The 27652-nt window shown below is 47.1% G+C and overlaps 1 long non-coding RNA gene across 2 annotated transcripts in view; it reads right to left on the bottom strand.

Annotated features, from left to right (window-relative positions):
- LOC146049975 (uncharacterized) overlaps positions 1–25370 on the bottom strand; it is a 47723-nt gene extending 22353 nt beyond the window's left edge. Inside the window, exons 1-3 of one of the 2 annotated variants that reach the window (XR_014466245.1) lie at positions 25049–25370; positions 10033–10206; positions 874–948 (exon numbers count right to left, since the gene is read on the bottom strand). This is a non-coding gene — a long non-coding RNA (uncharacterized LOC146049975). The remainder of the gene's footprint in view (positions 1–873; positions 949–10032; positions 10207–25048) is intronic. The other variant, XR_014466246.1, reaches the window with a different exon arrangement.
- Between the last annotated feature and the right edge of the window lie 2282 nt (positions 25371–27652).

The following is a 27652-nucleotide window of genomic DNA, read 5'->3' as shown; positions in this document are numbered from 1 at the left end:
TAATATGTATAATATACCTCTATATATAAATTACATAATATGTATAATATACCTCCTATATATAAATTAATTTATAATATAAATTTTATATATATATATATATATATATATATATATATATATATATATATATATATATATATATATATATCTATCCTGGGGGTTGGCCTGGCACTCTACAACTGCCCCGGTGCCCTCTGGAAGATATGACCCTGTCTGTATTAGTAAACAAACTGCGGCACTCAGGGGACACTCAGGGGACTCTTCAGTAGTTGAAAACAAATAGCATTTAATTCAAATGCATATATCCCGACGTTTCGCAAGCGCCCCTTTTTCAAGGTGATTGTTACCATCACCTTGAAAAAGTGGCGCTTGTGCCCCAAAACGTTGGGATATATGCATTTGAATTAAATGCTATTTGTTTTTAACTACTGAAGAGTCCCCTGAGTGCCGCAGTTTGTTTACTAATACAGACAGTATATATATAAATATATATATATATATATATATATATAAATCTATATCTATCTCAAACGAAGTCAAACCGTGCTCACAAGATTTTTTTACTGCACGGCGGCAGATACACATGATTAAAGTAACAGACACAGGTAGTGTGAGTCAACGTTTTGGGCGGGTAGCCCTTTATGAAGACAGTTGCTCCCTTGACATTACCATACGTTCCTGCTGCCTCTGTCTTGGCACTTAGCGCTGTCCTGGTAGTGTCACCCTATAGTGCCATGCCATTACCGCGCCTTATACTTGCGTTTTAGTCTCCCTTGAGGTGCCTCAGGGGGGCCCTGGGAAATTGTTGTACTGGGGCCCAGGATTTCTCTTGGCAGCCCTGGCAGGGAGCAGCATACAGATCCACATTACCTTCACTTCACTGGCTTCCTCCAAGAGATGACATGCTGGTCGGCTGGATCCTGTGAGTGGTACTATGCGGGTTGGCTGTTTAAAAATATAAAATGAAAATAAACATCACAGAAATTTTCTCAAGCTCTCGCAAATCTAAATCTAAATTCGCGGCGCCCATGTATGGAAAAAGGGTGGGCAGCTGACATCCGTTGATGTCAGCTGCCTGCCCCCCCCCCCCCCCCTGCATCACAGGCAAATTACCATGGGAACTCGCAGCATTTTCATGGGCGGTCCCATGAAATGCTGGGCGTTCCCATGCGCGCAACCTGTGCCTACTGCCTCATGCCCCCCACCCGCACAGCTCTGTGCAAACGTGCTGGTGACTATGTAAGTCGCCGTATCAGTTCGCACATATGGCATGCACATGTGGAGAAGTGAATATACGTGAATTCGCAACAGTGAGTATGAATTAGAATGACCTCCATACTGTCATACACATGCATACATACAATTATACATATACAGTCACACACCTGGGAGCTGTTAGACAAAGGGGCCAGCTGGGAGTTATTTTCAGATTGAGGACACCCGTCTACAACATCTGGCGACAGGAGTTGGTGATTCGTGCCATCTTGGGCCACTCCTGATACTAACATCTCTGTGCCCTCCCTCCATACTGCAGTTTGGGGACAGCATCAACACCATCTCTTGGACATTCCGGTTCATCTCCACCATCGAGTGGGCGCCACCTGTGCACATCCTCTGAACATCTGGGACTTCCAGGGCCTTCCCCATATGTGGTTCGGTGTGGTGAGATGTCATTGACATTTTTATTGTCTACATACATTATTGTTCACTGTTTTTAGCCTTTGGCTTCATTTATTTTAGAAATTGTATTAAATTGTTATAGATCTAACCAATCTTTTATTTTTTCATTTTTAATTGCTCATATTGCCTATTAACAGCACCTCAATCAGCGCTGCCCACCCTCTTCTTTTTGCCTTTTGTACACCTATACACATGCATATATACAGTCACACATACTGTATATACACATGCTGTCATACACATGCATACCTACACTTGTATACAGTCACCCACCTACTGTATTTAGTCACACCCATGCACACATTCAGAGTATAATAATTACACAAACATAAATAAATACAGTGTATTAGTTACACACATAGATAAATACATGCAGTGCAGTATATGTTACACACACACATACATACATACATACATACATACATGCAGTATATTAGTTACACACATAGATAAATACATGCAGTGCAGTATATGTTACACACACACACATAAATACATGCAGTATATAATAGCTGTACACAAACACACACTCACCATGCTGCTAGAGGCCTGGCACTAGTCTGTACAGTGCACAGTCCTGTGCCGTGTAGAGTCCTGTGCCGTGTAGCCCCTCCCCCTTTTTTGGACTGCTTCTCTAAGAGTAACTACCGTGTTTCCCCGATAATTAGACCTACCCCGATAATAAGCCCTACCCCAGATTTGGAACATTTGTCCAAAATAAGCCCTCCCCCGAAAATAAGACCTATGAAATTTCCCATATATTTTTTTGCAGTTGTTAAAGTGTAGCCCTGCTCAGCCCCGCTCACCTCCGCTCACCTCGCCTGTACGGTAATACCGCGGCTCCCGTTCCCAGGGATGCATTGCGGTAGGCGCGGCGTGACATCACGCCGTGCACATCACGCCGCGCACATCACGCCGCGCACATCACGCGGCTGCTGAACAGTGCACACAGCGCCGACGGATGTTTTGGGGCCATCTATACCGTACCGTACGGAGATCCGGTAAACAAACAGGTGGGGCCATCAAGAATGTGGGGGCATGTGGAAGATGGATGACTGGGTTCAATTTTGAGATGGTGGACTGGGGCATGTTTTAAAGGAGCAGTGGGGCATTTTTTTTAAAGGAGCAGTGGGGCATTTTTTTAAAGGAGCAGTGGGGCATTTTTTAAAGGAGCACTGGGGCATTTTTTTAAAGGCGCACTGGGGCATGTTTTAAAGGAGCACTGGGGCATGTTTTAAAGGAGCACTGGGGCATTTTTTAAAGGAGCACTGGGGCATTTTTTAAAGGAGCACTGGGGCATGTTTTAAAGGAGAACTGGGGCATGTTTTAAAGGAGCACTGGGGCATGTTTTAAAGGAGCACTGGGGCATTTTTTTAGTGAAAAAAAAAATAAGACAGTGTCTTATTATCAGGGAAACACGGTAGGTCCCTCTCTGGCTGCAGGCTGTGCAACAACATTGCAGAAACTGAAAGTAAACTAAATGCCCCAGCAGCCCTGAGCTTCCTGCAGCAAGTAGTTTATTTTCATTTTACTGATGCCGGCTCCTCTGTGTGTGCACTCCTGGCTCCCCTGCCTCCGGGAGTTACAATGCGGTGACTGCGCCCACCCATCCAACAGCCGGCTCTCAGTGTGTACTATTGTGTACAGACCCCGCTGCCGTTCGCACCTCCAAGCAGCAGCGGGGGCTGCCTCACGCAAGTTATTAGAGTGGCAGCAGCTTTAGCAAAACAGGGAGGGAGACAGCGCCTTTTCAGCATGGCGCCTCCCTGCTTTGCAGGAGCTGCTGAGCGGGCAGCGCCGGCCCTGCCTCACCATTAGTGCCTAATCCCACCACCAACACCCTTACCTGCAGCATAATTTTAATATGTCTCCCAACACAGCATAGCCCTGACCTTTAGTGCTTAAACCTCCCCATCCTACCCTCAGCATAATCTTAACCCCCCTCCACAGCCTAGCTCTGACCCTAACCCCTTAGCGCTTAACTCTCCCCCGCTGGATCCTCGCTGACAGTCCGCGAGACTCTGTACTTTGCCCGGTGGGTGGCAGCGTGTAGCAGTCATGCGCACATGGCTGCTGCCTTCCAGGGCTTCCGGTGTTGACTCTCCTTCTCCTGCGCAAGCCTCCTCTTCCCCCCTATTGACCGCCCGACTCCCTCTTCATTCCCAGAGCTGGTTAGTTCAAACCAGGGCCCAGGGGCAGAGCTATCACGTGGCGAGCTAGGATTGGCTCGCCACTGCCACTTCCCATTGGCCGCCAGAGCGGGAGCCGTGATTGGCTCCTGTTTGGTGACAGATTCGAATTGCCGCAGTGTGATTGGTGGGGCCTGCATCCTGGAGGACACAGGCCCACCGCCATTGTTCGCGTGGAGCAACGGTGAGAATTCACCGCTGCCTCCACGCCCATCGTCATCTGAGGGGGGCGCCAGGCCACCCAAGGTAAGGAGGCAGGCTCCCACCAGCAGCAGGGCCAGTGACTGCATGAGTACACTGGCCCTGACTGCAGGGGGTGACTCCACCTGGCGGGGGTACCGCTCCTTTCCGTTCCGGTGCAGGGGGTACCGTTCCTGCACTGGGGCATATTTCTACACTTACCCCCCCTTACTTCCCCTTTTCCTTTGTGGTCCCCACAAAGAACTCTTCTCCAGGCATCGGGGGCGCAGGGTTTTCTGAGGTCCCTATGGTGATGTGGGGTTCAGGAGCCTGGGCCTGAGCCCCACCTCCGTTGTTCACGGGTTCTGGACTTCTCAAGTCTTTGGCTTCTGCCCTTCCTCTACTGACCCTCTGGGGGAGTGGCTGCTCACTGTGGCCGTTCACCATAGGCCAACAGGGAGATTCTCCTTCCAAGGGCATCACCTCCACCCACTCTTCTCCTATCCTGCAGGGGGCTAAAGTAGCGTACACAGGGGGGGGTTTCTGGGTACCCAGAAACCCCCCCAGGAGTCTAAGGGGCCTAGACTGAAAGCTGAGGGTCTTCTCTTTCCATGGGTACAAAATTTTTATCGGCCCTTGGGAACCGTAGATATCTGACTTCAAAGCAGTGGTCCCCATCCAAGCCTGTTAATTGCTCTTCCCAGTCAGATATTTCAGGTTCTGTCTGAGTTAGAGATTTTCTGAGGATATATTCCAAAAGCTGGGACTCTCCCTCTTTGAATGACACTATTAGCTTGTCTCTACATTTCCCAGACCCAGAGATATCAGCCTTCCAGCAGCTGGTTACTGCTCCAGCTCCACACACACCTGGTATGTAGTTTTATATACTCGTTGGCAGATTGCTCTGCCTCCTGAACTCTGATTCCCTAGTCCCCAATAACATTTGGTAGGTGAGATTCTCTAGTTTTTAATTCCATTAAAATCTAAGAAATATATTTATCTGCAGTCAAGCAAGCTGTCCTCCCACCAGAAAATTATGAATAATAAGCCCACCCCACTATACACCCCTCCTCTGCACCCTTCCACCCTGGAAGTTATGTATCAGGGCCCCTTCATTCAGCCCAATGCCACCTTCTCCCACCCCATCTCCCACCATCTGTGCAGTAAAGGGGTAATTAATGGAAATTACTGATCCAAGCCCTACATGCTGAGCGGTTGATATAATACCCCCCTAATACCCGTGGGACATCAAAGTTTCCCCCACCCCTACCGCTGGAGGATCGGTCTGGGCCCGAATACATTGCTATTCCCAGGGGTCTACACTGCCGTTGACGCCCATGTATGTATGTATGTATGTATGTATGTATGTATGTATGTATGTATGTATGTATGTATGTATATATATATATATATATATATATATATATATATATATATATATATATATATATATATATACACACATGTCCCATTAAGGCTTCATACACATGATCTGGCATTTCAGAAACCTGCTGTAACTCTTCCACTCAAACTCCAAAAAGCAATGAAATTACGATCATTAAGGCTGAAGCCTTAATGGATGTGTTCCTTGCGCAATACAGATATGGTACGCCATCACAGCCTGTGGGTAAGTGCAGATTCAGCACTCTCACAGAGTGAGATTGCTGTCACTCACACAATGGTGGAGCTGCTAATTCACGGATTTGTATGCTCATTGGAACACACACATGCAACTGAAGGTCTGAGCAGTTATGTGTCACACTCATCCTAGTAAGTACCCACAATCATCTAACACTGTCTATCCCACTGAGTTATTAGAACTATACCACTGGGGTCCAACATCTTTGTCTTCCCCAATCCTTACTGCTTTGTGTTCTCCTATCTATGCTAGTCTGTATTCCCTCATCCACACCAATGTGTATTTCCCCACCTGTGCTGCCCTGTCTTTCCACATCAATGCCACTCTGTTTCCTTCTATCTGCACCACTGGCTTTCCCTATACTAGTGATACTCTGTCCCCCCCTCCATCCAGGCTGCTCTGTCCCCTCATCCATGCCATAGTTTCCTTCCATCTGTACTGCTGTCTCCTCTCTCCATCTGTGCTCCTGTTTTCCCTTCATCTTCTTTGTTCTGCCACCCATCCACACTCCTCTGTCTACCCACCATCCCAGCTACAGTCTTTTTCCTATCTGGGCCACCTTTAATTGTTCCACTGTTTCCCACCTAATCCCATCACTCTGTCTTATCTCCTTCAATCTGTGCCACTGTTTTCCACCCATCTGCTTTGTTAGTCCCCATCAGTGCTGCTTAGCATTCCCATTATCTACGCATTTCTATTCCTCCCCATCCACATGACACTGTCTCCTCCCTCAATCAACACCACTTTTACCCCATCCGCTCAGCTCTCTTTTGCTCAAACCTTCAGTTGCACAGACTGCATGTGTGTATTCCAATAAGCACACAAATCTGTGAATTAGCAGCTCCACCATTGTGTGAGTGACAGCAATCTCACTCTGTAAGAGTGCTGAATCTGCACTTACCCACAGGCTGTGATGGCGTACCATATCTGTATTGCGCAATAATCGTAATTTCATTGCTTTTTGGAGTTTGAGTGGAAGAGTTATAGCAGGTTTCTGAAATGCCAGATCATGTGTATGAAGCCTTGCCATAAGTTTTTTTGTCAATGGAATTTCATAGCTTTTTTCAATTTTTTTCAATTTCAAATTTTAAATTTCAATGTAAGAATAAAATTAGATTTTTTAAGTGTTTAATGATAACACACCCCTGGCAATGAGCATTACCCCTGGCCACAAGCATTACAAACCCCTGGCATTGAGTATGACACCCGTCCCAGTGCATGAAACCCCTGTCAACAAGCAAGACATCCATCCCATGAAACCCCTGTCAATGAGCATGACACCCAACGTGTAGAAGCTTTACTGTAGGGCATTAAAGGAAGACAATGTACACATGGGGTACACATGGGGGGCACTTGGGGGACAGCATACACACGGGGGCACTGGGGGGACAGCATACACACTGGGGCACTGGGGGGGACAGCATACACACGGGGGTACTGGGGGGGACAGCATACACACGGGGGGCACTGGGGTGGACAGCGTACACACGAGGGGCACTGGGGGGACAGCGTACACACGGGAGGCACTGGGGGGGCAGTGTACACACGGGGGGCACTGGGGGGACAGTGTACACACGGTGACACTGGGGGGAGACAGCGTACACACGGAGGACACTGGGGTGGGACAGTGTACACACGGGGGGCACTGGGAGGACAGCGTACAGACGAGGGCACTGGGGGCACAGTGTACACACAGGAGGCACGGGGGGGCAGTGTACACACAGGGGCACTGGGAGGGGGGACAGCGTACACACGGGGGGCACTGGGAGGGGAAAAGCACGTAGGGGGGTCACTGGAGGTGCAGCGTATACACGTGGGGCACATCGTACACACGGGGGGCACTGTGGGGCAACGTACACACGGGGGGGCACAGCATACACACGGGGCACTGGGGGACAGGGTACATACAGGGACAGTTGGGGGACAGGGTCAGAGGCAGAACTCTGGGAGGCAATGGAGTCATCTGCCGCCGGGCTCCTGCTCTCAAGGGGGCACCTCTCCACCACTGCCAGTTTAAATCCATTAATTTAAATGTAATCAAAATTGCTTCTGTGGCTGAAATATATAGGTGTACACTCTCTCTCTTCCTCTCTCCCCCTCCCCTATAGAGACTATACTGTATATATTTTGAATAACGTGTGTGTGTGTGTGTGTGTGTGTGGGGGGGGGGGGTCGGGGCACACCAATTTTTATCTTGCCTCCGGGAAACTGGGACGAACTTACGCCACTGGACAGGGTACACACAGGGATAGTGGGGTGGGGGACAGGGTACACACATGGACAGTGGAGGGACAGATTTACATGGGTGCAGCTGAAGTACAGGGGGGGCAGCGTACACACGGGGGGGCACTGGGGGGGACAGCATATGCACGGCGGGCACTGGGTGGGGGGCAAGGAACATACAGGGACAGTGGGGGGACAGGGTATGCACATGTATAACGGTGTGGGGGACAGTTAGGGAGACAGGGTACACACAGGGATAGTGGGGATGGGGGACAGGGTACACACAGGGAAAGTGGGGGGGATGGATTTACCTGGGTGCAGCTGCTCCTCTGATGGCCCAGTTGGCTGCTTTCTGTCTTCCGGGTGGCGGAGGCAACTCAAGGCTGGGGCTTCACCAGTGGTTGGGGTATTTGGGCCCAAGCTGTGGAAGTGCCTGAACCTGGTCCCTACGAGTCCCGGCGGCAGCATGGGGAGGACAGAGTCTGGGCAGAAGATATAGGCCAGTATTCAATGAGAAAAATTTGCCTTGTTTTATGGCGAGTTTGTGCTATTTTCGCGTTGGAAGGAGCATTTTGCTCTCCAAAAGTGAACCACCCTATTCAATGTGATATTTTCGCCGTCTTTTTAAGTTATTTTCGCCATGTCTCTCCGTGTAGCAATTCTCCATCTTTTCATGGAGAACTGGAATGTGAACTTTTAAACTAAAAGGTTTTTTTTTATTTTGGTGTCAAAAAATCTGGATTTTTTTTCTGTGAAGGGGCATGTTATTTTTATTCATGTGCTTATAGCACATGAATATATATTTAATTAAAAAAATAATAATTTTAATTATTATTATTTTTTTTACACAGAGCAGCCAGCAGGGGGCAGGAGCTCTCGAGCCGCTCATTAGATATTCATATATTCACTGCATCCGATCATTACATATGCACGATCAGGTGCAGTGAATACAGGGTCCCCTGCTGGCTATAGGGGGGGCAGCTTGTGCTGCCTGGGTCCCGGGGAGCCCACCTCCCCTCCACATATGTTCTGGGGCAGCCAGGGAGACTCTAATCTCCCTGGCTGCCACCGTCCCCCGGCTCCCTGCCAGCTCCCTGCCACGGACGCTTGTCCGCTGCAGGGGTTAAGACTCGCCGCGAGTGGCGGCGAGTCTTAACCACATTGAATAGTGGGAGCAGGAGTGGCAGCGAGCCCTCCGGAACAGGGCTAGTGCATGGCGAGAGAAAAAATCTCTCGCCATGCACAGAGAATTATTCTCGTTGAATACTGCCCATAGTAATAATAATAATAATAACTAATAATAAAGGGCTCAGCTTTAGGAGCTGCTGGCGGGCGGCCAGGTAAGCACGTCCCCGGCCTGGATGTAGGGGATGTAGGATGCCAGGGATAGGAGCTGCTGGCTGGATGGTCGGGAATGTAGGATGCCAGGGGGGACAGCGTACACACACGGGGGGGCACTGGGGATGACAGCGTACACATACGGGGGGGACAGCGTACACACGGGGGAACTGAGGGAGGACAGCATACACACACAGGGGCACTGGGGGGGACAGCGTACACACATGGTGGGCTCTAGGGGGGACAGCATACACACAGAACATTGTATGCGATGCAATTATCGGATGCCATGGCACCCGATATTATACAGTAAATTCACTAACATACAACCCTATGGAAAAATGCATCACATCGTATTCGATGTTTCACAGGCAAAACATTGGATGCAAAACATTGGATGCGATGCGATGCGATTATAGGATGCCATGGCACCCGATATTGTACAGTAAATTCGCTAACATACAACCCTATGAAAAAATGCATCACATCGTATTCGATGTTTCACAGGCAAAACATTGGATGCAAAACATTGGATGCAATGCGTTTATCGGATGCCATGACACCCGATATTGTACAGCAAATTCACTAACATACAACCCTATGGAAAAATCGCACCGCATCCGATGTTTCGCATGCAAAACATTGGATGCAAAACATCGGATGTGATCTGATTATCGGATGCCATGGCACCCAATATTGTACGATGTAAACAAACACCGTGCGGCTCTCTGTCCGGTCTGGTTTCGGGGTGTCGGTTTGTTTTTTTGCCAAGACACTTACCTGGACTACGTTGCGCTGGGACAGGTGAGTATGGTTTCCTTCCACAGCTTCCACATGGATTTAATCGGATCCGGACGCCATCGCCGACAGCGACGTCGACATGAAGAAGGACGTCGACATGGATCCAGAAGACCGCCGACACAGGACCAGAAGACGACACAGGACCAGGGCTACCTATGGAAAGAAGATAGGTACAGATGGAGCAGGGCTTGTTATTGCTGGCGGAGCGCCAGGACCGTGTCCCTGGCGATCCGCCAGCAATCTGGCGCTCTGGCTGAATGAGACGCTCGTGCGTCTCCCACGCACGAGCGTCTCAATAGCCGGGCGGCGAGGCGGCGCGGCGGGTGCAGTCCTGCCCGTCTCCAGCTTCAGGGAGACGGGCAGGGCTGCGGGGGGCTGCGGGGGGGCGGTGTGGACCGGCGGGGACCCGGGGAAGCCGGCGGGGACCCGGGCAAAAGCTCCGTCGGAACGGGACGCGCGTGCACCTCGTGCACGCGCGTCCCCTTCCGACATACAGATGGCGCGGGGCGGGGGATGGCGGGTGGCGAGTCCTCCGCCATCCCCAGCAAAGACAAGCCCTGCGCTATCTGTAAGTATTAGTATGTGTGGGCTTTGTATGTATTAAAGTTTTATTTTAAAAGTGTGTCAGTGTGTTTTGTGTACTATTTTTTTAACTGTGGAACTACAAGTGCCAGCGGGCCCTTTAATGCCCAGCAGGCTGGGACTTGTGGTTCTTCAAGTCCCAGCTTGCTGGGGAGGCTTGCTGGCACTTGTAGTGCCACAGTAAAAAACAATAGTTTAATCTATTTTTTACACCATAATCAGCCCGATGCCCACCGCCCAGGGGCATCGGGGACAGTACCAGGCTTCAGCCTGGTAAGGTAAGTCCTGGAGGGGGGGGACCCCTTTATTGGGGGGGTCCCCACTCCCCCAGGGCCCCTGGCCAGGCTGACCGGGCAGGGGGTTAATGTTTTGGCCGCGGGACCTTATATCATAAGTGTCCCCCGGCTGTGACATTACCCTGCTGGCTGGTTGTGCCTGGGGCTGGTTCTTAAAATACGGGGGACCCCTAGTCATTTTGTCCCCCATATTTTGGAAACCAGCCCCGGACCTGGAGCCTGGGGCTGGTTGTTAAAAATCGGGGAACCCCTATTTGTCGGGTTCCCTGATTTTTAAGTACCGGCCCCAGCTCCTTCAGCCTGGTGCTGGTTTCGGCTGTGGGGGGGACCCCACGCCGTTTTTTTTTTTTTATTTATTTAATTTTTCTATTTTTTTACACTGAAGTCTGCACGGATCTGACTGATCCGTGCAGGATTAAAGCAAATAGAACAGGAAAATGGTGTTCTATTTTCCTGTCGTATTTGCGTGGGTGTTTCACACCACTTAGCAGCCGTATTATCAGTACGGCTGCTTAGTACATCAGGAACCACCATTCTTTTAAATGGTGATTTCTGTCGTATCCTATCGATGGTGTAGGACATTCGCATTTGTAAATACAAATACGAATGTTCCATCTTTAGGACTACGAATTGTTGTATTTTTGGGATTGTAAATCCCGAAAATACAAATTCGTAAAAAAAAGGTGTATTTCTCCCTACGAATACACCTTTTTTCTACGAATCCATTTTGGTAAATGTCCCCCGAAACATCAGATGCGATGCGATTATTGTATACCCGGCCAGCGCCCCCGACATATAATACCTGCTGCACAGGGCAATAGTCACTCGCCTGCCCAGCTCCTTACCTTCCCCACAAAAAAGCACTTTCAGTTTAGAATTTCCTGTCAGTACTGGCAGTGCAGTGAATAAATTAGCTGACGTCACTCACCTTACACCTGTACCTCAGGCACAGAGCTGACCTTACTAATCTCTGTCATTAAAAAGGTGTCAGTGTAAATAATCACACAGCCCTCCCCACCCCTCCATCCCAACCCCCATAAACACCACTAATTACACTTACACAAAAGAATTTCAGTTTGCGGGCAGGCGTCGGCCATCTTGGTACACAAAAGTGAAGACTCTGGGCGAGATTTATTGTGTTTACCGTTTTTGGCAAAATGCGATTTTTTCTCGAATTGCCCTATATCGACGTTTTTTGAAATCACATTTTTTTGTCAGAAATTGTGTATTTAATGGCTGGCGTAATGCCGCACAAAAAGTGCGATATATGGCGATATACAGCGATATGGTGCGAATTGAGCCGATGTAATACGCCATAAAAGTGCGATTTCCGGGTTAGGTCATGTGCGTATTTGCGGCCAACCGGAATGCGATTTACACGAATACACCTGATCAGCCCATACAACATGCAAACCTATTGGCCCACCTTAGTCCCTTGCAATACGCATCACACCCCCTATATAAAGGGGCACCATTTTACCCTTTGAAAGGGAGTAAGGCGTTTGACATGGAGAGGAGAGAAGGAGTGCTAAGGTGCAGAGGAGGCAGAGGGACAGCCAGCTTGGGCCCAAATACCCCAACCACTGGGAGAGGTAGGGGAGTGAGAGGCAGTACTGTCAGAGGCAGGACAGGAAGAGCCAGCATGCTCCCAGGAAGAGCTGCGCCAGGGAGAGGCCACATGGTGGAAGCTGAGCAGGTGGCTATGGAGGAGGAGGAGGAAGCAGGCACAAGCCATGTGTCCTCACAGGAGGAACAGAGTGCCAGGCACACAGAGGAGGAGCTGCAGGAGGGAGATTATTCTGAGGTGGACTGGCCTCTGCAGGAGGAAGATGAAGCAGACTTGGAGCTGCTGGGGGAAGAAGCAGGACAGGAGGAGGATCTAGGAGGATCTAAAGGATCTAGGAGTCCAAATAGACAGCAATCTAGGATGTAGTGCCCATTGTAATGTAGCTACAAAAAAGGCCAACAAAATTCTGGCATGTATTAAGAGGGGAATGGAAACTAGGGACTCAAGGGTAATTATGCCACTATATAAAGCATTGGTGAGACCTCACCTAGAGTACGGAGTACAGTTCTGGGCCCCACACTATAAAAAGGACATCATAGAATTAGAAAAAGTCCAAAGGCGAGCAACAAAGCTTATTAGGGGAATGGAGAATTTAAGCTACGGGGAGAGATTAAGCAATTTGGGACTATTTACATTAGAAAAGAGACGTTTAAGGGGGGACATGCTCAACATGTACAAGTATATTAAGGGCCAATATAAGGAACTGTCACACACCCTATTTTCTACTAGAAAGGAATCTAGGACGCGAGGGCATGAGTATAGATTAGAAGAAAAAAGATTTCATTCAGCTAGTAGAAAGAATTTCTGTACGGTCAGAAAAGTCAAACTCTGGAACTCTCTTCCCAGAGAGGTGGTAACGGCTGGCTCATTAAATGCGTTCAAGGCAAAGTTGGACAAACATTTACTGGAGAAAAACATCCATGGTTACAAATAAGAAATATAATTTGTCTGTAAAATACCAGAACCTACCAAATCAGCAATGGATATCTATACCAGGTTGAACTAGATGGACGCAAGTCTTTTTTCAGCCTTACCTACTATGTAACTATGTAACCCTGAAAATGTGGAGGAGGAGTATGATGCAGCTCGTACAGCTAAGCTAAGCCGTCTAGACATTTATGGGGCAAGGGAGGGTGGGTGGGGCTGAAATATTTCTGCAAGAGGAAGTACTTCCTGAAAGGACCTGCCTATATACCCCTCTCCTAAGCTCACGCCCCTAAGCTCTCCCATGGGCTAACCACAAAACTGAAACTAACTTAGTCAACTAGCAGTCATTAACTCTTTCCTGCCAACCCAAAAAATGTAAGCCTCTTAAGTACGCTCTGGCTTAGGCAGCCCTCGCTTAATCTAAGCCGTCTATACATTTATTTGGCTTGAACCTTAACATACACTTTAAGCTAGCTTAACTAAAGAATAACTGACGCTGACACAATAAAGACACGGACACCATAACAATTAGATTTAAAGGTCATATAGTATTTATTATGTGGCATGACCCTTCTTCGTAAAGGGCTGGCAATAAGGCGCCACGGATGACCAGCTCTAGTCACATCAAAAAATGGCGGCGACTTAAACGCCCCAACTGACTGATATTAACATGGGGACGACTGAGACGGCCCCATCCGACTAAGGCACAACCTAACGCTGGGAAGTCTCACCACCCCTTCTCTGGCTGGTGTGGACACTCCGCTGACGAAGTGCCCACAGCGCCCCCCCGCAAAGGCAGGAGACCCCGCCGTCTTTCCCGGGGGTAGTGCCTCCCAGCGCCCTCTCATGCCACAAGTGACCGCTGGACCGTGACGCCCTACCGCCACCGCCAGGCTCTAAGAGCCGCTATATAGGCTCCAAGAGCCACCGCATGCCACCCACGAAGAACTACCTAAGTGTCCGCCTCCCTAAACTAACCCGAAAACTATCCCTCAACAATAACCTCAAACCAATAAAGGGGGATCTGAAAGAAAAGGTTCCTAACCGTCAGAAATTATACATTGCATTGATTAGTACGGCAAGGTAAGTTAGTACAATGGACCCAAGTGAAGTCGAAAACTTGATAAAAAACCTCTTGTGTGTCCCGGAAGGGGGAGGTGGGCCGAATTGAAATTAATAAGGACCCACGGAGGTAAAAAATGCAAGAAAGTCCTTCACACCCCTGATTCCGGAACACTAGCTGTTCCAAAACCAGCGAGTAAGCAGCATTTTTGGGTCAGCGCCACAGGCGCACTACAACTAAATCTTATATACCTTATATAATACCTAAATGCAGCAGACTTCCATCGTCCCCATTGCCTGAATGGAAAAGTCAGGAAGCCTGCCGGCCGCTGCGCAGGTAGCTGCCCCAACAGGCAATTTCAGCACTAAATATTGCAGCAGCCGCAAGGCCTGCGGTGATGACGCCAAAAGAGGATCAGCACCGAAACCCAGGATTATATCCGGGGCCTTACTGAAAAGCTGGTAATGGATGTGAATCCCTCGAGGAGGAATTGCGCATCCCGCTTATTCGCGCATAGCCAGCCAAAGCGCCCTAGCAGGGACCCTTATAGGGGAATGGGCCTTTACTTAGAGCCGGCAGAGGGCTCACTGTAGATAGCGGGGGCCGCGGCAGCCTTACAATCCTCGGCGAGGTGATATGCATCACCCACTCAGCGTGCATGTCCGAACCGACAACTAGCGCCTCGTGTGCAATCGAAGTCCATGTACGCGAAGCACTTTTCTTTTGCCGGAGGGGCGTGGCCCCCTCCTTACCTGGAAAGGGCTTAACTAGCGACTCGGCTGTGGTAATCTGGCTGGTGACTTTGTCGCTGCTAGCGGAGCGGTCAGTAAAGGAAGGCCCTGAGGTGGAGGCAAGTGCATTATCCAGCTCACCTGTTCCTGAAGAAGGCCCCACAGTCACAGGCAGAGTGGAAGTCCCTGCTTTGGCTGCAGCAGTGGCCCCCGATGCACCCGGAACGGGAACGGCAGGAGCACCCGGAGTTGAAATGTGAGCCGATGGGTCGTCCGACCCTACTGCATTCCCAGCCACACCGTGGAGATTCGGTGGCCCCGGGCGATTCGAAACCAAAATAAATAAACAAATAATTGGGTCTGTAATCATATATTAACCCCTTCCTGACAGAGCCAGTTTTTGCGTTCCTGACAGAGCCCTTTTTTTCAAATCTGACATGTCTCACTTAAGTGGGGATAACTTTTTTTTGCTTTTACTTATCCCAGTGATTTTGAGATTGTTTTTTCGTGACACATTGTACTTCAAATTAGTGGTAAATTTGGGTCGATACAGTCTGTGTTTTTTTGTGAAAAATACCAAAATGTCGTAAAAAAATTTAGCAATTTGCAAAATGTGAGACAAATAATCATACCACTCAAAATAGTTAATAACTAACATAGACCATATGTCTACTTTATGTTTCCATCATTATTTCAACTTCCTTTTAATTTTTTTGGACACTAGGAGGCTTACAATATGAATAGCAAATTCTCAAATTTTCAAGAAAATTTCAAACACTGATTTTTTTAGGGACCAGTTCAGTTCTGATGTGACTTTGAGGGACTTGTATGTGAGACACCCCCATAAATGATACCATTTCAAAAACTGCACCCCTCACAGTATTCAAAACAGCATTTTGGAAGTTTGTTAACCCTTTAGGTGTTTCCCAGGAATTAAAACAAAGTGTAGGTGAAATTTCAAATTTTCATTTTTTTGCAGATTTGCAATTTTAATACATTTTTCTAAGGAACACAGTACATTTTACTAGAGAAATGTGACTAAAAATTGATTCCCCCAATTCTTTTGTTTTCATAAATATCCTATATGTGGCCCTAGTGTGCACGTTGACCAAACCACAGGCTTCATAATAGAAGGAGCACCTACTTGATTTTGGAGCCTCCTTTTTATGAGATTATTTTTTAGGCACCATGTAGGTTTCTAGGCACCATAAGATGCTAAAAGTTAGGAACCCCCCCACAAGTGACCCCATTTTGCAAACTACACCCCTCAGGGAATTCATCTAGGGGTATAGTGTACATTTCAAACCCCCAGGGGTTTCACCAATTGTGGTACAACTGGGCAGTGAAAATGAAAAATTATTTTTTTTACACAAAAATGCAGTTCTGGCTCAAAATTTGTCATTTTCAGAAGGTATGAAGGAGACAAAGCACCCCAAAATCTGTGCCCCAATTTCTCCCGAGTACGGCAATGCCTCACATGTGACCAAAAAATACCATTTGGGTGCATGGCAGGACTCAGAAGGGAAGGAGTGATTTTTGGATTTTGCAGCTCAGATTCTGGTGGAATTTTGGTGGGTGCTATGTCGCATTAGCAAGACCCCCCAAGCACCAATACAGTGGAACCCCCCCACAAGTGACCCCATTTTGCAAACTACACCCCTCAGGGAATTCATCTAGGGGTATAGTGTACATTTCAAACCCCCAGGGGTTTCACCAATTTTGATACAAGTGGGCAGTGAAAATGAAAAATTACATTTTTTTACACAAAAATGCAGTTCTGGCTCAAAATTTTTCATTTTCAGAAGGTATGAAGGAGAAAAAGCACCCCAAAATCTGTGCCCCAATTTCTCCCGAGTACGGCAATGCCTCAAATGTGACCAAAAAATACCAGTTGGGTGCATGGCAGGACTCAGAAGGGAAGGAGTGATTTTTGGATTTTGCAGCACAGATTTTGGTGGAATGAATGGTGGGTGCTATGTTGCACCAATACAGTGGAACCCCCCCACAATTCACCCCATTTTGCAAAGTACACCCCTCAGGGAATTCATCTAGGGGTATAGTGTACATTTCAAACCCCCAGGGGTTTCACCAATTTTGATACAATTGGGCAGTGAAAATGAAAAATTACATTTTTTTACACAAAAATGCAGTTCTGGCTCAAAATTTTTCATTTTCAGAAGGTATGAAGGAGAAAAAGCACCCCAAAATCTGTGCCCCAATTTCTCCCGAGTACGGCAATGCCTCACATGTGACCAAAAAATACCATTTGGGTGCATGGCAGGACTCAGAAGGGAAGGAGTGATTTTTGGATTTTGCAGCTCAGATTCTGGTGGAATTTTGGTGGGTGCTATGTCGCATTAGCAAGACCCCCCAAGCACCAATACAGTGGAACCCCCCCACAAGTGACCCCATTTTGCAAACTACACCCCTCAGGGAATTCATCTAGGGGTATAGTGTACATTTCAAACCCCCAGGGGTTTCACCAATTTTGATACAACTGGGCAGTGAAAATGAAAAATTACATTTTTTTACACAAAAATGCAGTTCTGGCTCAAAATTTTTCATTTTCAGAAGGTATGAAGGAGAAAAAGCACCCCAAAATCTGTGCCCCAATTTCTCCCGAGTACGGCAATGCCTCACATGTGACCAAAAAATACCAGTTGGGTGCATGGCAGGACTCAGAAGGGAAGGAGTGATTTTTGGATTTTGCAGCACAGATTTTGGTGGAATGAATGGTGGGTGCTATGTTGCACCAATACAGTGGAACCCCCCCACAAGTCACCCCATTTTGCAAAGTACACCCCTCAGGGAATTCATCTAGGGGTATAGTGTACATTTCAAACCCCCAGGGGTTTCACCAATTTTGATACAAGTGGGCAGTGAAAATGAAAAATTACATTTTTTTTACACAAAAATGCAGTTCTGGCTCAAAATTTTTCATTTTCAGAAGGTATGAAGGAGAAAAAGCACCCCAAAATATGTGCCCCAATTTCTCCCGAGTACGGCAATGCCTCACATGTGACCAAAAAATACCAGTTGGGTGCATGGCAGGACTCAGAAGGGAAGGAGTGATTTTTGGATTTTGCAGCTCAGATTCTGGTGGAATTTTGGTGGGTGCTATGTCGCATTAGCAAGACCCCCCAAGCACCAATACAGTGGAACCCCCCCACAAGTGACCCCATTTTGCAAACTACACCCCTCAGGGAATTCATCTAGGGGTATAGTGTACATTTCAAACCCCCAGGGGTTTCACCAATTTTGATACAAGTGGGCAGTGAAAATGAAAAATTACATTTTTTACACAAAAATGCAGTTCTTGCTCAAAATTTTTCATTTTCAGAAGGTATGAAGGAGAAAAAGCACCCCAAAATCTGTGCCCCAATTTCTCCCGAGTACGGCAATGCCTCACATGTGACCAAAAAATACCATTTGGGTGCATGGCAGGACTCAGAAGGGAAGGAGTGATTTTTGGATTTTGCAGCTCAGATTCTGGTGGAATTTTGGTGGGTGCTATGTCGCATTAGCAAGACCCCCCAAGCACCAATACAGTGGAACCCCCCCACAAGTGACCCCATTTTGCAAACTACACCCCTCAGGGAATTCATCTAGGGGTATAGTGTACATTTCAAACCCCCAGGGGTTTCACCAATTTTGATACAACTGGGCAGTGAAAATGAAAAATTACATTTTTTTACACAAAAATGCAGTTCTGGCTCAAAATTTTTCATTTTCAGAAGGTATGAAGGAGAAAAAGCACCCCAAAATCTGTGCCCCAATTTCTCCCGAGTACGGCAATGCCTCACATGTGACCAAAAAATACCAGTTGGGTGCATGGCAGGACTCAGAAGGGAAGGAGTGATTTTTGGATTTTGCAGCACAGATTTTGGTGGAATGAATGGTGGGTGCTATGTTGCACCAATACAGTGGAACCCCCCCACAAATCACCCCATTTTGCAAAGTACACCCCTCAGGGAATTCATCTAGGGGTATAGTGTACATTTCAAACCCCCAGGGGTTTCACCAATTTTGATACAAGTGGGCAGTGAAAATGAAAAATTACATTTTTTTACACAAAAATGCAGTTCTGGCTCAAAATTTTTCATTTTCGGAAGGTATGAAGGAGAAAAAGCACCCCAAAATCTGTGCCCCAATTTCTCCCGAGTACGGCAATGCCTCACATGTGACCAAAAAATACCAGTTGGGTGCATTGCAGGACTCAGAAGGGAAGGAGTGATTTTTGGATTTTGCGGCTCAGATTCTGGTGGAATGAATGGTGGGTGCTATGTGGCATTAGCAAGACCCCCGAAGCACGGTGAAATTATGAACCTAATAATCCATAGATGTGTGGTATATTTTAAAACACTCCTTTATACATAGGCCGGGTTTGTCGGGGCAAGTGTCACACTGGAAAATAGTTTGCTTTCTTATTCCCTTTTTATAGCAAACTTTGCACCTTTTTTGTGTCCTGCCCTTTTTTCCAGTGGAGGGGATTTCATCAGGAAAATGCTGCCCTGGTACAATACGGGGGCCAGTACTAGAAGTACTGGGGCCCTCTGCCTGCTGGTTCCCAAATATTAGGCCCTTTATGACTTCCTCTTGAAAGTGCATAAATGTCCCCCTCTGGCCAGTAGAACGGAATAGCACGTAAGCGTTATACAGTGCCATCTGGATGATATACACGGCCAGCTTCTTGTACCAGATTTTAGTTTTCCGCAGGGCACTGTACGGCTTCAGTACCTGATCTGAAAGATCCACTCCGCCCATGTACCTATTGTAATCCAGGATACAATTAGGTTTTGAGGTGTGGGTACTGGTACCTCGTACAGGGACGGAGGTGGTACTGTCTCCGTGAATTGTTGTCAGTATAAGGACATCCCTCTTGTCCTTATATTTGACCAACAACATATTTTCGGTGCATATTCCCCTGCTTTCACCCCTTCTCATTACTTGGGCAATGTGCGTTTTTGGGAGGCCTCTTTGGTTCTTGCGCACAGTACCGCAAGCTGCTGTACCTCTTGAACCAAGGGCCTTAAACAGGGGGATGCTGGTGTAAAAGTTATCCACATAGAGGTGATAACCTTTATCCAGGAAGGGGTGCACTAAATCCCAGACAATTTTTCCACTAACACCTACGAGGGAGGGGGGGCATTCTGGCGGTTCAATTCTTGAATCCTTCCCTTCATATACCCTAAACCTGTGAGTGTACCCTGAGGTGCTTTCACACAGCTTATACATTTTTATGCCATACCTTGCCCTCTTACTGGGAAGGTACTGGCGGAATTTAACCCTTCCTTTAAAATGTATAAGGGACTCGTCTATGCAAATGAATTTATCTGGGATGTACATGTCTTCAAATTTGGCACTGAAATGATCAATGACCGGCCTGACTTTGAATAGCCGGTCAAAGGTGGGATCATCTCTGGGTGGGCACTGTGCATTATCGTTGTAATGCAAAAATTTAAGGATCGTCTCAAATCGAGCCCGGGGCATGGCCATACGGTAAAATGGGGTGCTGTACAGAACATCTGTACTCCAATATTGCCTAATTTCTGGCTTTTTTACTATGCCCATATGAAACACCAGACCCCAAAACGTCATCATCTCTACTGCATCTACAGGGGTCCACCTAGCAAATGATGACGTGGGGTTTTGAGCAATAAACTGCTGGGCATATAAATTAGTTTGGTCCACCATTAAATTTATAAAATCATCAGAGAAAAATAATTTGAAAAAGTCAATTTCTCTGAGACCTGTGGAATCAAATTGGATTCCTGGCATGGCCAAAAACTCAGGAACCTGGGGCTCAAAATTGTCTGGTGGTGGGGTCCATACGAGATCAATTATTGGGGGGGTCTCAGCTGCTCTACGGGGGCGTCTTTGAGGGGGTCCCTCATCACCAGAGGAGGAAGAGGAGCTTAAGGCGAATCCTTCAAATTCCCCGCTTGCATCACTGGCTGTGTCAGAGTCAGAAGCAAGCATGGCATATGCCTCCTCCGCTGAATACATTCTTCTGGATGACTGGGATGACATTTGGGATGACATTTGGGATGCCATTTTTATTTTTGTGTTACTGGTAGTGAAATGTTTCAACACGTGTATAGTGTAGGGGGGGGGTACAAACTTTATTTCAACCCGGGGGGTATGTAGTGTGTAGTGTGTATGTAGTGCAGAAAAAAAAAATACTTTATACAAAAAAAAAAAATTGAAGGGGTTAAAAAAAAAAAATTGAAGGGGTTAAAAAAAAAAATTGAAGGGGTTAAAAAAAAAAATTGAAGGGGTTAAAAAAAAAAAAAAAAAAAGGTCCTGCGCCAAAAATTGAGCACAGATGTTGATCAGTAATGTCCGTCACTGAACAGCGCTCAAAGGCAACAGGAATTTGATCAAAAAAAAAAAAAAAATAGATCAACCCTGTGCCGAAAAAGATGATCAGTGATGTACGTCACTGATCAGCGCACAGCGGCCACAGGACACCCACAAAATCACAGTGTGTGTAAAAAAAAAATTAAAAAAAGACCCCACAGCACACACACACAAAAAAAAGGTGATCAGTGATGCGACACTGATTACCAGTGAGGGGCAGCAGGTGCACAACCTTTGGTGCAACTGACAGTGCAACTGGCAGGTATATATATAAAAAAAAAAAAACCTCTGCACCCCCAAAAAGTTGCTGATCACCTCAGATATAGTGATCAGCACAAAAGGCGGGGGCAGCAGACACAAAATTTAGCACTCTCTATCACTCTCTGTCACTATCTCTCTCTATCTCTCTATCTCTCACTATCTAACACTCTATGACACTGCAGCAGCAGCAGTGACAGGTATATATATATATAAAAAAAAACCTGCGCCCCCAAAAAGTTGCTGATCAGTTAATTTATACTGATCAGCACAAAAGGGGGGGCAGCAGTCAGTTATATAAAAAATATATAGCACAATCTGTCACTATCTCTATCTCTCTCTCTATCTCTCTCTATCTCTCTATCTATAACTATCACACTGCAGCAGCACAAAATATAGCACTCTCTGTCACTAGGCCTCTCTATCTCTCTCTATCTCTCTCTATCTCTCTCTATCTCTCTCTATCTCTCTCTATCTCTCTCTATCTCTCTCTATCTCTCTCTATCTCTCTCTCTATAACTATATCACACTGCAGCAGCACAAAATATAGCACTCTCTGACACTATCTCTCTCTATCTCTCTCTATCTAACTAACGCTATTACACTGCAGCAGCACAAGTTCACAACACAGGAAGTCACAAGTAACAGGATCCAGGAAGCATCCAGCACACTACAAGCAGTGATGAAGCAGGCAAGATATTTGCAAGGATCAGGTAAGTATTTTGCAAGGTTCTGGTCAGTATATCGCGGCAGCTAGGCACGGTGACCGCACTGCACGCAATTCCAGACCGGAATGGCGTCTGCAGTGCAGTCACCGTTAGTTTAAACCCCCCTCCATGGCTGTGATTGGTCCGTCGGTCCGACGGACCAATCACGGCCTTTGGGGGCGGGCGGGGTGAGGTGGGGTGACACCAGTGTCACCCTTACACCCCGCGGTGATTGGTGCTGTACTTTACAGCACCAATCACCTCCGATCGCGTGTCACCGGCGAACGTTATTCGCCGGTGACACAGAAAACGCTGTAATTGGCTGTTCACACTGAACAGCCAATCACAGCGATCGCCGACGGGGGGGGGCAGCATCGCAGCCCCCCCTGGGCATGCACGGACATGTCTGCTGTCAGGGACAGCAGACATGTTGAAACTGTCACCGCGTCTATAGACGCGGTGACAGTTAAATGCCATGACGTACATTTACGCCATGTGTCGGGAAGTACTTCCCGACCATGACGTAAATGTACGTCAATTGTCGGGAAGGGGTTAAACTTATATAGGATAATGTCTGCCATCAAAAAATATATGTACATTAGTAGAATAAAGCAGAAAAAATACTAAAGAGGCAGTACATGGTAACTACAACAGGTGGCAGTGCTGAGCTCAGACCTGGACTGTACTCTGCGGATCTAGTGTTCTGATGACTCATGAGTCATGCAATTACTTAAATAGTTCATTTAGTTAACAGAGTCATACAGATCTCTGAACGAATCACTGACTCTACAGCCATAATGAGTCTGTGTCTGTACAGTATCTCTGATAGGGTTACCACCTTTGTGTTGAGAGATTCCCGGACAGTGACCCGCCCCTTGACCCGCCCCTTGACCCGCCCACAGCCCGCCCCTTCGACACGCCTTATTGGGGTTTATTTTTACATTTGCTTAAAATCTATTCTTGATTTTGCACATGGCAATGCCACATACATGTTACATCACGTCACACGCTGTAATGCCCATTACACGTTATGCAAAACACCGTGATGACCATTACACATTATGTCATGACTGGAAAAATTTTTAAAAAATGGACAGTGCGCTTCGAAGGTGCGCACCAAAATTTGACACCATAATGCCTATTACATGTCACACATCCATATTATACCACATGCCATAATGCCCATTAGGAGTTATGCCAGAGCTCAACAACTTGTTAAAAGGAAGTACACAATGGACAGTGCGCGCCCAAAAAAAATTACACCATAATGCCGATTACACATCACACACCCATATTATACCACATGTCAGTGCATGCATAGTTGAGCGGACTCCAGGAGTGTCACAAGTATAGAAAATGAAAGGGAAAGACTGTTTCAGCTGTTGCCAAGGGTAACCTACTTGGCTCTGGTGTTTTAATACAGTGCAGAGTCAACGTAAGGGCCCTTAGAAATGAGAGAACCTGAAAAGAACAGAAGTTTAGAATACAGCTCACCCTGATCCCATGTGCATGCTGCTTCCCACTGTGTACAGAAGATATCTGTAGTGAACAGTGGCTGAGCGATAGCACGTGGGTGATGATGTATAAGGCCCATACACACTGGGCGACTTTGAGCTGAAAGTTGCTCAAAACAGGAGGTTTTAGCGGCTTTCAGCTCAAAGCCGCCCAGTGTGTATGGCCCAGCGATGAGCTCTGCTGTGCGCTCCCGCAACATCGCCAGGAAAGCCGCTCATCTGTTGGTTATACCACAGATGAGTGGCTTTGCGGACAGCTTTGCATAGCGCTCCTCTATGCAACGCCGTCCTCCCCCCTACATCGGCGCTGGGCAGGGGGAAAGCTGCTCAGTGTGTATGCACTGACTGGCTTTCCCCCCAGCGATGAATGCCACTGTCCAAACACGCTGGGCATAGTTGCCCGGTGTGTATGGACCAATGGAGAATAGTGCTAGATGCTCAGGCACATGGCCCCTTAAATGTATTTTAGTGTAACCCTGTTGTCAAATGGAATTGCAGGGAATAGACACATACTGTATAGTACATTTATTCACCACTTGGGTGCCAAGCAGGAGTTTAAAAAGATAAAGGATAGCCTGCTATTAAATTATCTCTAAACGAAGCAGGGGTGAATGGTGCTTGGTTTTTCCTCAATAGTAGGGAGATTATTACACAGAGAAATTATATGCAATCAAATCATAATAAATACAAATAAATGTATCAGGTTGTTTAGCACAAATGTGATCAGCGCTGCCTGCAACCCAGGCATCAGGGGAGTTAAATCAGGTGGCTAGCAGGAGTACCTCTCTCATTACATTGGAGTCAGTTAATAATCAGCCAACTTGAAGTGGATTGTGCACAATAAAGATATCACACAAAGAAATTGTCAGCTCAGGATTATCAGCGCTGCGGCCCCGGCATGAGGGGAGTTAATCAGACGGCTAAGGGATTGTATACACAAAAAGATTATTACACAGGGAGATTGCCTACAAACCAAACAAATAAACATACCAAGTTGTCAGCTCAGGATTGTCTGCACTACAGCCCCGGCGTCAGGGGATGTGAATCAGGCAGCTGGAGGGAGCACCACTCACATAACCTCTGAACACGCCGGGTAACTGTCAGAGAGGGGCCGCCGCTAGTCTGCTGGTCAGTGGTCTGGGAAAGGAGATGAAGCTGCCTACTCACAGACCGAAGCTTGGTGTGTACAGGGTCTGCGGTGACACAGTGGTGTGACAGTAGCTGAATTGATGACGGGACAGCTTAGAGGTTATAGGCCCCCGCTTGTGCACAGCGCGGGGACCTGCTTCCGACACACATTCCACGGCGTATGGCTTTCTCTCATCTCAATCGGAATTTCAAATATCGCGCCTGCCCTGCTCGCGGTCCAGCTGTCAATCAGGAGCCGCCGCACCTGATTGGCTGGCTGACCGCGAGCAGGGCAGGCGCGGTATTGAAATAGCCGCAGGCGGTCCTGCTCGTCCTCCTCCTCAGCCTCACACACTGACACACAGTCACAGCGCTGCCGGTCTCTATCTGGCTGTCCCAGGCAGCGCTGCGCAGGATCTCCCTCAGGTCTCCAGTTCCCGGACATTGTATAGTCCGGGAACACCACCCGCCCGGACTCCGGACACCCGGTCTAATTACCGGACTGTCCGGAGTAATCCCGGACGGGTGGTAACCCTAATCTCTGAGCTACCATGTGTGGCACTATGTATTGTGTGTATGGAGCAGAACTATGCATTGCCCTGCTCTCTTCTCCCAGTAGTATATTAGGTCACAAGCTGCACTCCCAATAAGCCACAGACACAGTGCTGGCTGCTGCATGTTATATACTGTATGCTGCATGTTATATACTGTATACTGCCATGCTCTCTTCTCCCAGTATATTAGGTCACAAGCTGCACTCCCAATAAGCCACAGACACAGTGCTGGCTGCTGCATGTTATATACTGTATGCTGCATGTTATATACTGTATACTGCCATGCTCTCTTCTCCCAGTATATTAGGTCACAAGCTGCACTCCCAATCAGCCACAGACACAGTGCTGGCTGCTGCATGTTATATACCAGGGGTTCCCAAACTTTTTTGAATCACGGCGCCCTACAGCATCAAAATATTTTCAAGGCACCCCTAGGCCAAATGCTTCGTGTCGAGAAATTCAGAAAAAAATATTAAATTAAGTGCATTGTGTTTATATGTCACAGTTATCTGGTGAGGGACAGGATTTGCTTCTGTTTGTGCACATATATTATGATTGGCAGCCACAAGCACTGGTTTTGCCTGGTACATTGACCATAAATAATATGAATTGATCCTGGTCCACCAACCCAAGGCACCCCTGCAAGTCTCCTGAGGCACCCCAGGGTGCCTAGGCACACAGTTTGGGAACCACTGTTATATACTGTATGCAGCATGTTATATGCTGTATGCTGCATGTTATATACTGTATACTGCCATGCTCTCTTCTCCCAGTATATAAGGTCACAAGCTGCACTCCCAATAAGCCACAGACTAGGGATGGGTAATCATATGATGTTTCATCGGTAACATCGGATTTATGGTTCCAATGTTCGATGTTTAACCCTGCAATGTTGAGGATCCAATGTTTCATCACCATCGCTAGATTTCTCCCCCGATATTTTTCTCAATCTTCCAATGTTTTTTCTTTTGTGGCTCAATGTGTGCTGCTTTCAATGCTTTGCAGCCAGCTCACTCTCTCCTTGATTTATATTCATTAAAAACTTAAGAGACTGATAAAAAAAAAAAAAAATTAACAAACATGACAGTATCACTGCTGGCTGGGCTTTCATATGTGTGTGTGCTGTGTGCTGCTGCTGTGGGTGGTAGCTGACAGTGAAAGACAGTCTGGCCAGCCATTCAGCAGCAGCACACAGGACAGCCCCACCCCTGCCTCACTGCAACTGGTGCTGTTAGTGACTCACTGTCGCTGTCTGCTGTGGTGTTTCTAGCACAGGTCTGGTTTACATATCAGTGCTGATATACAGACCACACTGTGCTAGAAGCACTACAGCAGACAACGACACTCCAGGCAGGGAAGAGGAACTGCATGGGTTTTCAAAGATAGTGGGTGCTAGAATGAACAGTATAATACGATAGTCACTAGTAGTGACATTGTGGTGAACTCCCTTCATATTTATTTATTAATAGTTTCTTATATAGCGCAGCATATTCACTTGCGCTTTACAATAGGAGACAGTGATACAACAAACTGGGTATTTACAGTCAGTCAAAGGTATGAGGGCCCTGCTCGCAAGCTTACAATCTATCAATTGATTTATTATTATGCAGCAAGCATATCACAGCACCTTACAAAGGGCCTGATTCAGTTGTGGATGCAGACATTTGCACAGTTTATTTCTTTGAAATGCAATGTCAGTCACACTGCACATGTGCAGTGATTAATTAGTAACAGCGGACGCAGATACTGAGTGACAGGTACAGTAGTTTCTATTTGAGGGAGGGGATGGGGGCTGATTTGTCAAATGCAGACGTGTTTCAAACCTTAATTTTCTAGTTGCACTGGCCCCAGCGTCTTTGTTCTGATGGTTATTCTAAGCAACAATGTAGTATGTTCTATGTTGCACTGTGTG

Source organism: Crinia signifera, chromosome 12, assembly GCF_055691185.1.
Source record: "Crinia signifera chromosome 12, ASM5569118v1, whole genome shotgun sequence".
Lineage (NCBI taxonomy): Eukaryota > Metazoa > Chordata > Amphibia > Anura > Myobatrachidae > Crinia > Crinia signifera.
Note: the sequence above shows the minus strand (reverse complement) of the source record. Positions and strands in the feature narration are given on the sequence as shown.